The sequence below is a fragment of the Hakea prostrata genome, chromosome 7 (genome assembly GCF_041222555.1).
Source record: "Hakea prostrata isolate BN-2017 chromosome 7, UWA_Hpros_2, whole genome shotgun sequence".
Taxonomy (NCBI): domain Eukaryota; kingdom Viridiplantae; phylum Streptophyta; class Magnoliopsida; order Proteales; family Proteaceae; genus Hakea; species Hakea prostrata.
In genome coordinates this window covers 28,695,275-28,711,874 of record NC_142606.1, presented here as the reverse complement: position 1 = coordinate 28,711,874, position 16,600 = coordinate 28,695,275, and the positions used below count along the sequence as shown (strand labels likewise).

The window sequence follows — 16,600 nt, the reverse complement described above, 5'->3', positions numbered from 1 at the left end:
AGCCTCTTCCAATAGCATACTTTCTTTTTGACACCACTGAAATTTCCCCTTCTTCAGTGTTGAATGAACTCTAATGCATTGAAGTCTTTGGCTTTGAGATTGAGCTTTTAAGTCTGGTTATAATGGTCTGCTGTACTTGATGAGAACATGGATTAAAAAAAAAAAAAAAAAAATCAAACTTTATATGTCCTCTCTCATCTTTGAAGGCTTGAAACATTTTGATCATGGTTGGGATGTGTAATGACAGTCATCCATTTGCCAAATCTCATGACTTGCTTTCTCAAAAACTTGTCTCATTCCTTAGCAACCGTTCTAATTAATCATTTATTATGGATTAGGAATATTGATCTACAGATTGCTTCCAAGAGGTATTCTCAGTTACTGCATATTGGTTGAGGACAACCTTGAGAATCTGTGGTCAAAATTAATGTTGATTTTGCTACTTTGGGTGTCCCAAGACTAGCTAGCTTGGGAGGAATGTTTCATACTTGAGTGCCTTTCTTAAGGCTTTTTCAAAAAATGTGGGTATTTGACCCAAAAAAAAAAAAAAAAAAAAAAAAGAATACAAAACATGAAGGTAATACATTGTCCATAGTCGTTGAGGCTCTTGCTGCTATATGGGTAATGCATTGTAGTTTCTTGAACTTCTCAATCATGGCACATTATAGACTTATATTATGCAAACCAAACTTAAAAATTATTGATGGCTATTAATCTGTGTCCAACTCAATTCTTTTAGTACACAATCCTAGGAAACGAAGTTCCCTCTTCACCTAATTGAAAATCTCCAATGGCTGCTTGACTCCTCCCCTAAACTGAAGGTTTTAAATCTAAATTTTGTAAACTTCCAACTAACATAGATATTGTCATATGGTCTGACAAAACGAACCACAAATGGAGATAGGAAGATGATGCAAATGATATAAGAAAGAGTCTTGGTGTCAAAAATGATTCTTTAGCTGTTTTACCATGTGCCAAAAGAACATTGTCTCCATGGATTAAACAACAGTCCTTGTCAAACAAGAGTGATTAGGAAGTAACATCCAGGCAGGAATACAAATTAAAACAAAAAAAAAAAAAACAAAAAAAAAAACAAAAAAAGAAAACAAAACAAAAAAAAAGAAGATAAAAGATTACAAATGTTATATCAACCACAACAGTAGCTTACCAACAAAAGTGAATTATACTGTTTAATCTTGATGTTAGAAATTAGAGAAGTGAATGATGCTTGAGAGTACAAACCTAAGAAAAGCTCATCCATAGGTTCCCTACACATATTCATAGATGGAAAAAAAGAAAATACCAAGTACAATGAATAATCTGATAAGTGGTTATCCAAAATAATAATTATAATAATAATCTGATAAGTTAAAAATAAATAGTCTGTCTTACCCAGATAAAAGTGAAGTGAAGCTGACATCATCCATCTGATGAAACACATTTGGTTTATTGCCCGATGCTGGAGCTAAAACTTGTGACTCTTGTATGTTTATTGGGTCTTTTCTTTTCTTCTTATGTGTTTGAGTCTCCTCCCAGACCTTCTTCCGCCTACCACTTGCACACTTTGGCTTCTTCTTCAACCTTATTGTAGACGTAGGGATCTTATCACTACTAACCACTTGTGGATCATTAGAATCAATGATAGTACCAAGCTGTATACATAATTCTTAGACCGCATTTCTTACCAAAGCATAACCTTCAGCTGAATTTGAAGCTTGTTTTGCTACATCAACAAGTTCATGACATAGATGCCTATATCATTCTGAACTTTCTAAATTAACATCTTCTTCAACTTATTTTCCCTCATTGTCCATCACTACCATATTTCTTGCTGCTCGTGTCCATCTTTTCAGAATATATTCTGTGGTATAAATTTAACATCTAATACATCCAAAACTTTCAAAGAATGACAGCAAAGAATGCCAAGTGTCTCATATTTGTAGCAACTACAACTAATCATAAACTCATCTTTGTTGCAAAATACTTTGTACTCACATTTTGAATTCATAACTCCAACAACAAAATCATACAGAGTATTATTTTCATTTCGATTTTTTATGAAGCAAACACTTACTCAGTTATATTGTTCTTGAAATATGTCAAAAATCACAGGAGTGTAGACTTCCCCAGCTTGTTTTATGATAGGTGACATTAAAAGCATTGTCCTTGGAAGTTTGTTTCTTGATTCAAACTTAGCTTCTAACTTGTTCTCTCGCTTGGCAGCCACAACTCTTTCAAAATGTGTGAAAAATTGTACAATGTCCAATGTGGATTTTAAATACTTCTTCAATTCAGCGTTCAAGCTCTCACTAAGTTGTGTACTTCTCATACCTAAAGTAAAGGTATTTTTCATGTAGCACGTAGCCCACTTGTATTTTAACCCATAAATTCGTTGCAATCATGAATTATGAATCACTCCATATTTGTTCAATAATTTTTGCCATTCATCCTCAAACTGTTTTTTCTCCTCATATTCATATATGCACATTTTAAAATCCTGAAGAAAATGTGAACCATCCTTCATTAAATTACCCAAATGCTTGATGCCATTTTGCATTATATGCCATATGCATAACCCATGCCATGTCTCAGGCCACACCTCATTTAATGCTTTTGCCATGGCAACATCTTGATCTGTAAAGATAGTAATAAGCTTTTTTCCTCCATGTGCTTTTGCGAATGCTTCAAATAACCACATAAATGATTCAACCGTCTCATCATATAAGAGTGCCACCCCAAATATAACAGTTCCTTTATGATGATTAAACCCAACAAATACCCCAAATGGCCTACATTTTTTGTTTGTGCAAAATGTGGTGTCAAAGCTAACAACATCACCAAAATGTATAATCAATGATCATTCTTGGATCGGCCCAAAAGATATTAGTTATTTGCTCATTGCTATCCAACTGTATTAAATATGTAAAAGAATGATTAGTCTTACGCTGCTTTCCAAAATACGTCAACAAGCTCCCTGCCTCACCATATAATAGTGAATGTTGTCTTTTAGTTTGGAGGTAGTTCCGATGATCCAAAGGAATGTAACCAAGGTTCTCCTTTCCACCTGCTTGTCTACCCATATACTCATACATTGACTTAGCTTTAATCCCCGAATTATCACCCAAATCAATTTCATGCATATGTATGTCTGAAACTTTCTTCTGTGAATGCATCATGTGAGATGTATTTGGAAGATGAAATTCATGATTATGTTCTTCAACAAAATTACGACACTCATATTTTCCATTCTCTAACAAGTATATGGACATCCCTACCAAACAATTTGTTCTTGTCTTTGCTCGCGGTTTACTTGTATAAATATCCCTCTTATCTTTCAATCGAACACCAGATTTACAACATACAAATCTTCATGAAGTTATAGTTGATTTGTCTTTCCTGCTCTTATTTGCATAATCCCTCCTAACACTAAAACCAAGACTTCATCCATATTTATTGTAAAAATCATAAGCCTCTAATTCTGTAGTAAACAACATACCAATTTGAGGCTTATACTCCACATCTCCACCAAACTCATTTTCAAGGCCAATTGTTGGGTTCTCCGTAAAATGGTAGGATTCTGCAAATAATGCACACAAAAAAATAAAAACAAGTTAGAAACATTTTTATGTACCCAAAAGAAACATTTTTATAGTTAAGGAGTTGTATGGCAATGATTTTGTGCCAATTTCGGTGTTTTTAAGTTCTTGTTTTCTGACAATTATTATTTCACTTAATCTTGCTATAAAATAGAGCTAGGCAGTAATAATACTTTTACAAAAATCGGGCACAAAGTAATGCACACCTTATCACCTTCTGTTAGATAAGGATTTCTAAGACACCATCACCTGACCAAACTATATGCAGACTCCATAGAACAATGCTCAGAATCAATGATCAAACTCCAAATGAGATATTATCAATTCCTCAACCAGTGGCACAAAGATCAATAGGAAGTGGCCCATGTTTGCAATTCTCATCAATAATTGATTAAGCAAAAGAAAAACATGTAACATATTTCAGAATTAAACCACTGCCATTTCATCAAAACAGGAAGGCAAATTGTATTGAGGACCAAAGACTACGAATTCAAGCTCTCAGACTACGAGATCGATTGTTCTCAGGAAGGAGGATTCAATTGATTAAAACAAAAATAGACATGAAATTATGAAAACAGAATAATCGTATCTGTATACCCATCCAAATCAATCGGTAATATAAAATCTGCCGAAGTGATCATGAACTCTTTACTACTGGGAGGCCAGAAAACATGGGCTTCCATTTTCTAACCCCTAATTGCTTCTGGAACAACATACTCTCTAGCTAAGTCTACCAGATTCTGTAACCTATGGCTAAGACATAACTACTTTAGATTTGCTAGTCAACGGGAGTTGGTAAAGAAGCTGAGTCAATTTTGGATCATTGAAGGTCTACTAACATCCAAAAAACCAAAAAGTTCATGATTTTGCTTTGTTTGAGAAGTCTGACTCTTAACTGAAGAATGAGCTTTTTCCACAGCAGAAGCCAGTTTGCAGTGACTGCGATGGTATCCATGTTTTGCAAGCAAAGATCTTACTCTGTCTTAGCTTTGCAGCCCAGTCACGGGCAAAGCCAATACAAGGCTATCCAAACCTTCCCAGGTAACACTAACACCCTTTATAGACACCAATTAACCATTCATTGATCTTTCTATAGGTAGTTGCTCCACCCCAAATTCAGAACCCCTTCAACAACCTTTCCCTTCACCCACACGACTGCTGTGAAATTTGGCCTCTGATTGAAGGAGTGAAAGAACCTTGAAGGGGTGAATACAACGGTTGTAGTTGAGAATGTTATGCCTGCTCCGGATTGCCACATATACAATACTAAATATGATAAAAAGAGGAGATTGATTGTTCTCAGGAAGGAGGATTAACATTTTGGGTTAATGGTCAGAGTCAATATTCTCCCATGAAAACAGGTTTCTTCTTGGGAAGGTGGGTGGGTTCTTCAACTATGGAGATTCTGTACCTTAGCTTTTCCTAATGCCACGGTGAGAAGACTGTAAATTAGTTGAGTCGCTGCTAATATAAAGATGAAAATATGTAGCTGGTTTAACCCTTCCTGTGAAACCAGAGAATTCCCTGCAAGTCATTTAACATAATCCATCATTACTATTATAAACTGCTCTGTTTCGCAGGTTTAATTTGATTTTAGATGATTAAGAAAACAGTTAATAATAAATTGCAGACATACTTTACTGGCACATTTACCAGAACTGGAACTACTGCTAGTTTCATATTTACAACATGGAAGCATGGTGTCTGCAGCTTTAATGGGTATATAGATTTTAGGAATGGCTCTCGTGTTTGTTGCCAATATAAGTGAAATGAAACCTAATTGATTCAGTTCTGCACCACCACCACCACCCATGAACAATCAAACCCATAATTAGGGAAATCGTTGCCAAGAAGATTGATATATATATATATATATATATATATATATATATATATATATATATATAGAAGGATTGCCACAGATACAATACTAAATATGATAAAAAGAGGCGATTGATTGTTCTCAGGAAGGAGGATTCAATTGATTAAAACAAAAGTATATATGAAGTTATGAAAACAGAATAATCGTTGGAGGAAAACCTGAACCAGATTTTGAACGAAGGGCTTGGAGGATTCACAACCTCAACCTCAGATTTTGAACCCAGATTCACAAACAAAAGAGGAGAAGAAGACAGCAGTATACTTGCAAAACGATCTCTCCAAACCACGAACAGAGCCGTCTAGCTTTCTCCCCTACGCTTCCCTTCCTCTTTTACCTGCAACTTTGCAACTGCTCATGGTGGGGTGAGAGAGACGGAGGAGAGGGAACATCATCGCGGGAAAATTTTCCAACTAAAACGGAAAGAAATCTTGGCATCCATATTTAGACGGGTCACAAAACAAGTTCTGTTAAAATGGGTAAGAAGGTGGGTCAATTTCACTTAAATTCCTCCTTCTAATCTGAACCGTTTAATAGGAATAAGGCACGTGTCGACTTGTGGTGCCGTACTGCTGTGCACAGCAGAGAGATGTGCACAGAAGACGATTTTTTTCCTTTTTGTTTTGAGCGTTGCCCACGTCTTTCAGCTTCCTTTCAGTTGTTTATTCATTGTTTAAAGTCTATGTAAAAGACTACCTTGATCATCAATAAAAACTGCACGTATTCTAGTGTCTGGTTTAGTTTTGAGTTTGATTTTAATTGTTTCTTCTAGTACAATAGTGTGGTATCCGAGCCAAGTTGGTCATTGACTGGGTGAGAGAAAGTGAAAGAGAAGAACGAGAATTTGTTCAAGATAACAACAAATGGATCTTCTTCTGCACAACTTCCAATCCCGGTGTTTACTGGAGATAAATATCAATTTTGGAGTGTGAGAATGAAGACCTTGTTCAAGTTACAGACTTGTGGGAGTTTATTGAAGATGGGTTTGTAGATCCTGATGAAGCTGCTAAGTTGAAGGAAAATCGGAAGAAGGATGCCAAGGTACTCTATCTTCTACACCAAGCGATTAGTGAAGCTATTTTCCCAACAATTATGATTGCCACAACATCGAAGGAGGCATGGGAAATTCTGAAACAAGAATTTCAAGGCAATGATAAAGTGGTTGCAGTGAGGTTGCAAACCTACGACGGGAATTCGAAACTTCTATGGTGAAGAATACTGAATCTGTTCAAGAAAAAAATTTCTCTCTAGAGTTAAGACCATTGTGAGTCAAATGCGGGTGTACGGAGAGAAATGCAACGACTATGTGGTCGTGACAAAAGTCTTGAGAAATCTAACACCCCGATTTGATCATGTGGCTACAGCAATTGAAGAATTGAAGGATTTAACCAAGCTTTCTTTTGATGAAATGATGGGCTCCTTGCAGAAGAAGGGGGAGAAATCTGTAGAAGAAGAATCCAAATATGGTGAAGCAAGAAAAATTGTAGGGAGAGGACGTGGACAAGGTATGAGTAGAGGAAGAGGAAGAGGTCGTGGCCAAGGCATCCAATGCCACTATTGTAAAAGGTATGGTCATATTCAAGAAAATTCCTGGAAACAACAAACTCAAGCTAATTATGCAAAAGAAGGTGAACCTAGTGAAGGAGAAGATGATTGCAGATTGTTCATGGCACTGGTAGAACAAGAACCTCACCCTCAATAAGTTTGATTCTTGGACAGCGGGTGTTCAAATCACATGACGGGGACAAAAATAATATTCAAGGAGTTGGATGAAAGCTACAAGATGAATGTCACGCTTGGTGACAACAAATGACTTCAAGATGAAGGGAAAGGCACAATTGCAATTGGAAAAGTAAATGGTAAGACTAGTTACCTTACCAATGTATTTTTTTGTCCATGCTTATCTTAAAATTTGTTAAGTGTGGGGCAATTAATATTAAATGGGTACTATTTGGTATTTGATAATTCTTCTTGCTTGATCAAAACCAAGGAAGCTAACCAAGTTATAGCTTAAATTAATATGACAAAAAACAAGTTGTTTCCAGCTGATTTTTCCAGTTTAGAGAATTATCTCATGGCTACCAAAGGAGAAACATAAACAAAACTTTGGCACAAGAGGTATGGCCATCTCAATTTGAACAGCATGAAGCTACTACAACAATCATAGATGGTGCTAGGGATGCCCAAGCTTGATGCTTTAGAAGTATGTGAAGCCTGCATTTTTTGGGAAACAAAAGCAAAAGACCTTTTCCAATTGGAAAGGCATGGAGAGCACCTAACAATCTCAACCTAAACCATGCGGATTTGTGTGGACCCATGAAGACACAAACATTTGGAGGAAGTAAATATTTCTTACTTTTAACTAATGATCATAGTCAAATGAGTTGGGTGTATTTTTTGCACTGAGAACAGATCGAGGAGGAGAATTCACTTCACAAACTTTCAACTCCTTTTGTGAAGAGCATGACATTCATAGGGAGCTTACGCTCCAGACACTCCATAGCAAAATGGAGTAGCTAAGCTCAAAAACCAAACGGTGGTAAAGATGGCACGAAACTTGCTCCAAGGAAAAAGGGCTATCCACTCAGTTTTGGGGAGAAGCAGTTGCTACAGTAGTATATCTCTTAAATATCTCACCAACAAGAAGTGTTCTAAATCAAACTCCTTATGAAGTATGAACAGGTAGAAGACCAGGGGTAAGCCACTTCAATGTTTTGGAAGTGTTGCATATACTTTAATCAACTCTCAAATTTGTAGCAAACTTGATAACAAAGCCATAAAGTGTGTATTTTTTGGTTGTAAGTATCAATTCAAAAGCATACAGATTATTCAATCCTGAGAGTGGGAAGATCATCATTAGTAGAAATGTCATACTTAATGAAGAAGGTCATTGGATGTGGCATGAAAACACTGAAGGAATGATTTGCCTTCAAGAAATAGCCATGTTGGAAGAACAAGAACATAATAGATGAGGAGCAAGGCCATGTTGATAGTCAACCACAAACTCCGTCACTTGGTAGTTTGAATGGCTCAACACCACCCACGACGCCTTCAATAAGCAAATCACCTTCAGACTCATCAAGCTCAACTGATGAAGAAGGACTACGAGGCTATAGATCCTTGCAAGACATCTATGCATCTACACAAGCGTTGTATGTTGCATAATTGAATTCCTTTGAAGAAGCAATCAGAAAAGTAGAATGGAAGCAAGCTATGGAGGAAGAATTAAATGCAACTAGAAAGAATGACACATGGGAGCTAGTTGAATTGCCTAAAAATAAGAAAGCGATTGGCTAAAAATGGGTGTTCAGAACCAAGTACAATGCAGATGGAAGCATCCAAAAGCACAAAGCTCGACTGGTGGTGAAGCAATATTCTCAACAACAAGGCATAGATTATGAAGATACATTCTCACCGATTGATCGCTTTGAAACTGTAAGAACTCTCTTAGCCCTTGCTACACAATTGGGTTGGTTAGTTTATTAATTTGATGTTAAATTAGTCTTTCTTAATGGTGAGTTAGAGGAGGAGGTCTATCTAACACAACCTACAGGATTTGAAATTCAAAATGAAGAAATGAAGGTGTACAAGTTAAAGAAGGCACTTTATGGATTAAAACAAGCCCCAAAAACTTGGTATGGAAAGATAGACTCCTACTTCATCAAGAATGATTTTGAAAGGAGAAAAAGCGAACCCACATTATACATCAAAAGAGAAGGTAATGATGCTCTGTTTGTTAGCCTCTATGTAGATGATATGATTTATATGAGCTCATCATTAGTTATGGTTGATAAGTTCAGAGCAAGTATGAAGAATGAATTTGAAATGTTAGAAGGATTGTTGCATTATTTTCTTGGAATAGAAGTGAAGCAGGTGAAAGGGGGCATCTTCATCTCACAAAAGAAGTATGCTACAGACTTGTTGAAGAGGTTCCATATGTTGGGAGGTAAGGAAGCATACACACCAATGAATATGAATGAGAAATTGCAACTAGAAGATGCCAAAGGACCAACAAATGAACATCACTTCAGGAGTCTAATAGGTGGATTAATTTATTTAACTCACACTAGACCTGATATTTCCTTTTCAGTAAGTTCAATTTTCAAGTTCATGCATTCTCCCTCAAAGCATCATTTTGGAGCTGCAAAACGTATTCTACATTACGTGGCAAGTACACTTGAATTGGACTTTGGTATGAACACTTGAAGCATTGTGAGCTGGTTGGATATACAGACAGTGACTTAGTTGGTTGTTTAGAAGATTGAAGAAGCACCTCAGGTCACATTTTCAACCTTTTTGGTTCAACCGTAGTCTCATGGAGCTCAAAGAAACAAGCAATTGTTGCATTATCCTCATCAAAGGCTGAATATATGGTAGCAACTGCAGAAGCTTGTCAAGGTGTTTGGTTGAGAAGAGTGCTAGAAGATCTTGGTCAGAAGCAAAAAGTGGCAACAAAAATCTATTGTGATCGTCAATCAACAATAGCCATGTCAAAAAATCCTGTGTATCATGGTAGAACTAAGCATGTGGATATAAGGATGCATTTTATTAGAGAACTTGTTGCTGAAGGAAAGATAGTTCTTAAGTACTACGATACTGAAGAACAAGCATCTGATATTTTGACAAAACCTTTGCCAGGGAATAAACACGAATATCTGAGGTCTCTGTCTCTGTTGGGTGTGTGTGATTTTGGAGCAAGGGGGAGTGTTGAGAAGTGCTCCAACAAAGCAAGAGACTTACTTGGTCAAATGGAGCCGTTTGAAGTTGTTGAAGCCACTAGGAGTCCATTGCAAAGAGGGTTGTTGGAAAACTGCCATTGGAAGAAAATTCTCACATTGGTGTTCCTAATTTTTCTCAGATTCAGTTGCTTGCTTATTTTCTCTCTTATTTTTCTGTTTTGAGCGTTGCCCACGTCTTTCAGTTCATTTCAGTTATTTATTCATTGTTTAAAGTCTATTTGAAAGACTACCTTGATCATCAAAAAACACGGCACGTATTCTAGTGTCTAGTTTAGTTTTGAGTCTGATTTTAATTGTTTCTTCTATTTCAATAGGGAGCTCATTTTGTGGGTAAACCCTGTGTTCATTCTTGTCAAATAGCATAGATGAACAAGACGAAGCTAAATCTACGAATGTTGGCAATGTCACTATTCTTCTTGAAATTTTGTCAGCCGTCGAAGTTGATCTGGAAAATACATTGGTACGATCTGAAGCCACTGATGGTGAGTAATCTTTTCCAAATATCATGCAAAAATGCATAGAGAAAGAACAGGTGTAACTGTGCTTCATTCTCCATCTTACAAAGAGGACATATCGGGTCTATGGCTTTCCCCCATCAGATCAGACAGTCTTTTGTGCTAGGCAATTTAGGCAAGCAAGCCATATGAAGGCAAATCGCTTATGAATTGTGGGGAACCATGTTAAAGATCAAATCGACTTGTGAAGAGAAGTTGAACTGTGGGGAACCATGTTAACGATCAAATTGACTTGTGAAGAGAAGTTGAACTATGGGGAACCATGTTAATGATCAAACCGACTTGTGAAGAGACATTCGTAGAATTTTGAAGAAAGAAATAAAAGTTAGAAGAAAGAAGTCAATGTTTGAAGAAAGAAGTAGAAGTTTGACAAAGAAAGTATAAGTTTGAAGAAGAAATTAGAAGGTTGAAGAAATTTGAAGAAAAAAATTGTTATTTTATTTATATTAGTTGGATTGTATTCCTTACAAATATGAATGAACCCCACATTCACAATGTGTATTTTTTTCAAGGAGAAGAGTGAGAAAGAGTGGAGGAAGAAGATAGACTACAATTTAGAAACAAGGAGTTGCAACACCTTTGTGTGTAAAGTCTTTTTTTTTTTTGGGTACAAATCTATTTTTATCAAGTTCTGTCTTTTGTGAGTATATCTTATTGTGTGTTATCTACCATCACCCCGCTGCACCAACACATGGTATTAGAGCTTTGCTCAATTCTAGTTGATTGACAACATCAACTTGATTTGGGATGGCGAATATGATCCAACCACAAATTCCAAGTGATGAATTCCAATTATGATACTTGGAGCATTCAGATGAAGGTATTGCTCTGGTCACAAGATTTGTGGGAGATTGTTGATGAAGGATATATAGAACCAGCTGTAGAAGCATCCATGGCCGATGCACAAAAAAGTGTGTTAAAAGATCAAGAAAGAAAGATAAGAAAGCTTTCTTCCTCATCTATCAACATGTTGACGAATCAACGTTCGAGTATATTTCAAAGCCCAATCAGCAAAGCAGGCATGGGATACTATGTAGAAATCATATCGAGACATTGATAAAGGAAAAAGGTATCTGTGATAGATTCCTCCATTGAATCTTCTTCTACAAGTTTAGAATTCGCATATATTCTCTCTAGATCTACTCTCACTACTGTTTCAAACCATTGTTGTGATTGTGAGGAAGGTCTTACACTCTTGTATTGACCAAATCTCTGACCTTAGTCTTAGAGTGAAATCCCATTCACTTTATTCTTCCCATGCACAACACGGTGTGATTTCGGTATTAAACCTAGTATAATCTTCATGATTTTAATTCTATTTGTGTTGTTTGATCTCTAACCTATGCTAGATCTATTCTTAAGTGAATTTTTTATCTTTAGAATGAATCCCCATTCATTCTAGTATATCCATGAAATCTATAGATCGATTTAGGATCTATAGATTTAGGACTAAACCTATTATGTGATCTGATAGATTTTGTAAAATCCAGCCTTATCCTAACTCTGACCCTAACCCGGATCCACTATTGTTTTTAGGTCCGAAGACCCGAAGCTGTGGTAGAAGAGACTTATGGACCCTTTTGATTGATAATGGTGAGTCGGAGACCGAGCCCATGGACATTGACGATGATACCCCTTACTTGAGTACATTGTCGGTGTTTAGTGAAAGTCTGCGCATCGGAGAAGAATGAGATAGTTGAAGTACTTAATGGACTCCCATGCTCAATCCGAAGCTATTCCCCAAAACTAGACTTCTTGATTGAGTTGTAGAAGAGAACCCCATTCAATTTGACCTTGTATAGCCCTCCATATCCCTGTCCGAAGTTGCTGATCAGAACCTGATTTTTCTGTTGAAAGACATTTTGGTCGATCCTCTTTGGTCGATGCCATTGACCAAGGACCATTGACCAAAGTTCCCCAGACAGACAAGTTAATGATTCTTGGTGTCACAACCTCCCAGCCGGTACCCTATCTGGCATACCCGAGAGTGTGATCCACAGCCCTAAAGATCAAGTTTAGGAACAATCATATCCATTTCGCACAATAACATAATCAAAAGCAAGAACAAATCATAATGTTCAAGTAATTTATAATAAAAGTCAAGAAAGGATCTCAGAAGGATCACTATAGAATATCAGAGTACGGAATAACAAGATACCAAATCAAAAGACAACTGTAGAGTATAGCGGAAATATACCCTACAAACACATGCGGAAGGTAGATTGAAATCTAAATAAAGCTCTAAGCTAATACAAGTAAAGTAAAAGATAAGTCTAGAAGAAACAAAGGAAATCTAATCCACATCTTCAGTCAGCTCTTCTTGTTCTTCAGTCTTCATCTTCTTCACCTTGCGCTTCCTCATACGGGCCGTCAAAGAAATACAAACCTGTAGAGAAGGCTAACAACAGATTGCACAAAAAAGGAATGAGTTTCGAAAGAAACTCAGTAAGGCAAGTTAATCCATAACAACATAAATAACATGGAAGCAAACCATAACAAGATGCAATGCAATATGAAACAAGTAATGTATGTATGCATCTAAACTCTATGTATGCTGTGGTCTCTATGGCGGACATGCTTTAAGTCATAGCACCGTACTTCTTTGGGTAGGTCCGCTCACATCCTCAACCATTTAAGATATCTTGGATTCCCTCCAACCATTTAAGATATCTCGGGCGACCGATTGGTAATGGGTCCTGCATCCTTCTCGGACAATTTCCATGGTAAGGGGTTAAGTCAACACACTCTCTCACAACCGTTTGGCATAAGTACCGGCGCATGTCAGGGAAAAGCCTAGCCCAATGCAAGTCATCTAGTCAGTTATATCAACTCAGTTCCAGATACGTCCATTCCTCGTCCCTGACGATCCTTTCCGGTATCCTTCGCACTAGAGTCAGCGTATCCTATGGCACCGACCAACTCGGACTACGGACTCATCAACCCTATTGGTTATCCACATATGGTAAACGGGAAGCTCTCATGTCCTCTCACGGATATAACTCACCGGTCTCGAGCGCCCATGAGCCCAAGTCTAGCCATATGCAACCCTCCAATAAATGGCCCCCACAATGTGATTCCCGTCCTCTCACGGGTCTTTTCACCAGTCTTGAGCGCCCACGAATCCCCATTGCTACCACGGGTCGTTCGGTCTCAATACCCTTCCGAATCGGGTCTGATATAACAGGGGTATATCCTAGCCAAAAACTGCTAGACATCCCTAGGTATGACAACCATTGATTAGGGAAAGCGTCGATGGGCATCTTCGGAAAACAGCCCATACTATTCCCTTCGATGTCTATGGACAGAAGCATCAATAGGATACTCCCCATTCCCAAACCAAACTTAAGCAAACACATTCTCAGATCAGTCATGACATACACAACCAACAGTTCATCATATAAAAGAGAATGTAAAAGCAACATCAGATTAAGCAGTAATAAGTAATTCATATAACATAAACAATGAAAAGATGATACAAATAAGTGCTACTGTTCCCACAGTAGGAGATCAGAATTAAAATACAATAACAGTAGGTAATCTCATAGTTTCATAAAGTAGAAACCAGAGAACAAGCAATCTATGTAGTTAAGGAATCAACTGTCCTTACCTGATTATCGCCGAAGATAATCCAAAGATCAAAGAGAGAGACACCAAACATGGCAAATAAACCCCTAACAAGCATAGATACAACATTAGGAAAGATACCTAAAAGATCAGAGAGCAAACGAATCAAATCGAGCGAAAATTGAAGCTACGACTTCATTGGTCGATTGCCTTGGTCTATCTTGACCCGATCGACCAATCGGTCGACCAATCGAGTCGATGCGGAATAGTGAAAACTGTTTTGGCCATAACTTCTTCGTTTGAAGTCGGATTGATCCGAAATTCGAAGGGGAACTTCCTAGGATGTATTAGAATCATATAGGAAGATAAAATCATCAAGTCATGGTAAAAATATGGGTTCTTGATTTAACCCAAGAAATTAGGGTTTCAACCTTTATGGCTCTCATGAAAAGGTTATGATCACGGGAAGAAAGGGAATGGTTGCAATCAAGAACATAATAAGAAAATCTTGTTTAGGTTAATAGAAACATTATGGGAAGATAATCATGGTCAAAAGATGGGTTCTTGATCTAACCCAAGAAATTAGGGTTTCACCCTTATGGTTCCCATAAAAGGTTAAGATCACAAGAGGGAAGGAATTGATGATTGGCCAATTACAACAAGAAGAATTAAAGAATATTGAATTTAGATCAACCTCCACATTACCCATGAGGTTTCCCTCACATGGGAGGTTACCAAAAAGGTTCTCGGATAATCACCCGAGGTTAGGGTTTCAAAGGATTAGGGTTAGGGTTTTCAAAGATTCCATCAGCTGGGGTTGAGATCATGATGATGATCATAGGTCTCAAGGAACAAGATGAGATCATGGAGTGGATGGTTGCAAGAGTGCATCATCTTCTTCCTGATCTCAGCCAAGAACAGATTAAAGAAAGAAAATCAGAGATGGAGAAGAAAGAAAAGAGAGTAGACATACCTTTGATGCGAGAGGAAGAAGATTACTTCAAGTCTTGTGAGAGATCACCAAGGAATGCAAGGGAATTGATTAGATTAGGGTTCTAACTCATTCCAGAGGCTTAGGAGGCATAGGAGGCGAAGTAATCCCGAGATTTGACTTAAATAGAGGAGACAGGACCAAATTGGTAAATTCGGACACCATTGGTCGATTGGATTGGTCTCTCGGTCCAATCGACCAATGAGTCGACCAATCAGGACAGCAAGGTTCAAACAGGGATTCGGAGGGCTATACAAGGTCAAATTGAGTGAGGTTTTCTTCTACGAGTCAATCAAGAAGTCTAGTTTCCAGAAATACCTTTGGATCAAGAATTGGAGTTCATTAGGTTCACCAACTAGGCTCATATTCTTCGATGCGCAAGCAGGATTTGACAGACATAGTTCAGCAACTTCGGACAGGGATTTGGAAGGTTGTATGGTGTCAAATTGAGTGGGGTTTTCTCCTGGAAGTCCATTAAGAAGTCTAGTTTCGGGAAATATAATCGGATTGAGCACAGGAGTTCATTAGGTATTTCAAATAATTCACCCCTCTTCGGTGCGCAGATTCAGAACAAAACTGATGGCTCTCATGGAAAGGCTAGGGGTAATCAAGATTCACCCTAGGGCTAAAAGAATTAGAGAAGAGGTTATTACAGCAGTGTAATAACCTTCTCATAATCAGAATATCAGAAGTAGAGAAGAAAGAATGAATTAAAGAAGAAACGAATTGAATAATAACCTTTTAGAAGAGAAACCGATGAAGAAATCTGAACAGATGCTTGAGGGTCTTCCTTGGCTTCGAAGGAGAGGATCTAGGGCTCTTCCCACGTTCTCCAAAAGTTTAGAACAGATTGTGATTGGAAAACATGGAGTTCCCCCTTTTAAATAGCACACGAGTCCAAGATTTACTAGGATTTCACCAAACTGACCACACTGATTGATTGGTTGCCAAAGAGGAAGATCTAAGGTCCTTTCCACGTTCCATAGAGAGTTAGAAACCTAGTGGGAATGTTTACCACGAAATTAAAAGAAATAAAGCTTTTAAAAAACCTTAAAAACAGAAAATTACCAAAATGCCACTGCCTAGACAGCTTGTTCAAAAATAGGGATTTAATGGGCCTAACTTCAATATTTTTGGATGGGCTTCTTTCAACGCATCATACTACTTACCTAGTATGGAGGGATGTCTTCAAACCAGGTCCAACTAAGCTTTAGGTCCATCAACCAAGTTCTTCTTCACTAGTGAGTAGTTCAATACCAAATCAATTAAGGTTTCCATAAGGAAACACCATCATCAATATCCATGGGTTTTGGGTC

The 16,600-nt window shown here is 37.5% G+C and overlaps 1 pseudogene; it reads right to left on the bottom strand.

Annotated features, from left to right (window-relative positions):
- Nucleotides 1-1,667: 1,667 nt before the first annotated feature.
- Nucleotides 1,668-5,409, bottom strand: LOC149010854 (protein FAR1-RELATED SEQUENCE 5-like; annotated as a pseudogene).
- Between the last annotated feature and the right edge of the window lie 11,191 nt (nt 5,410-16,600).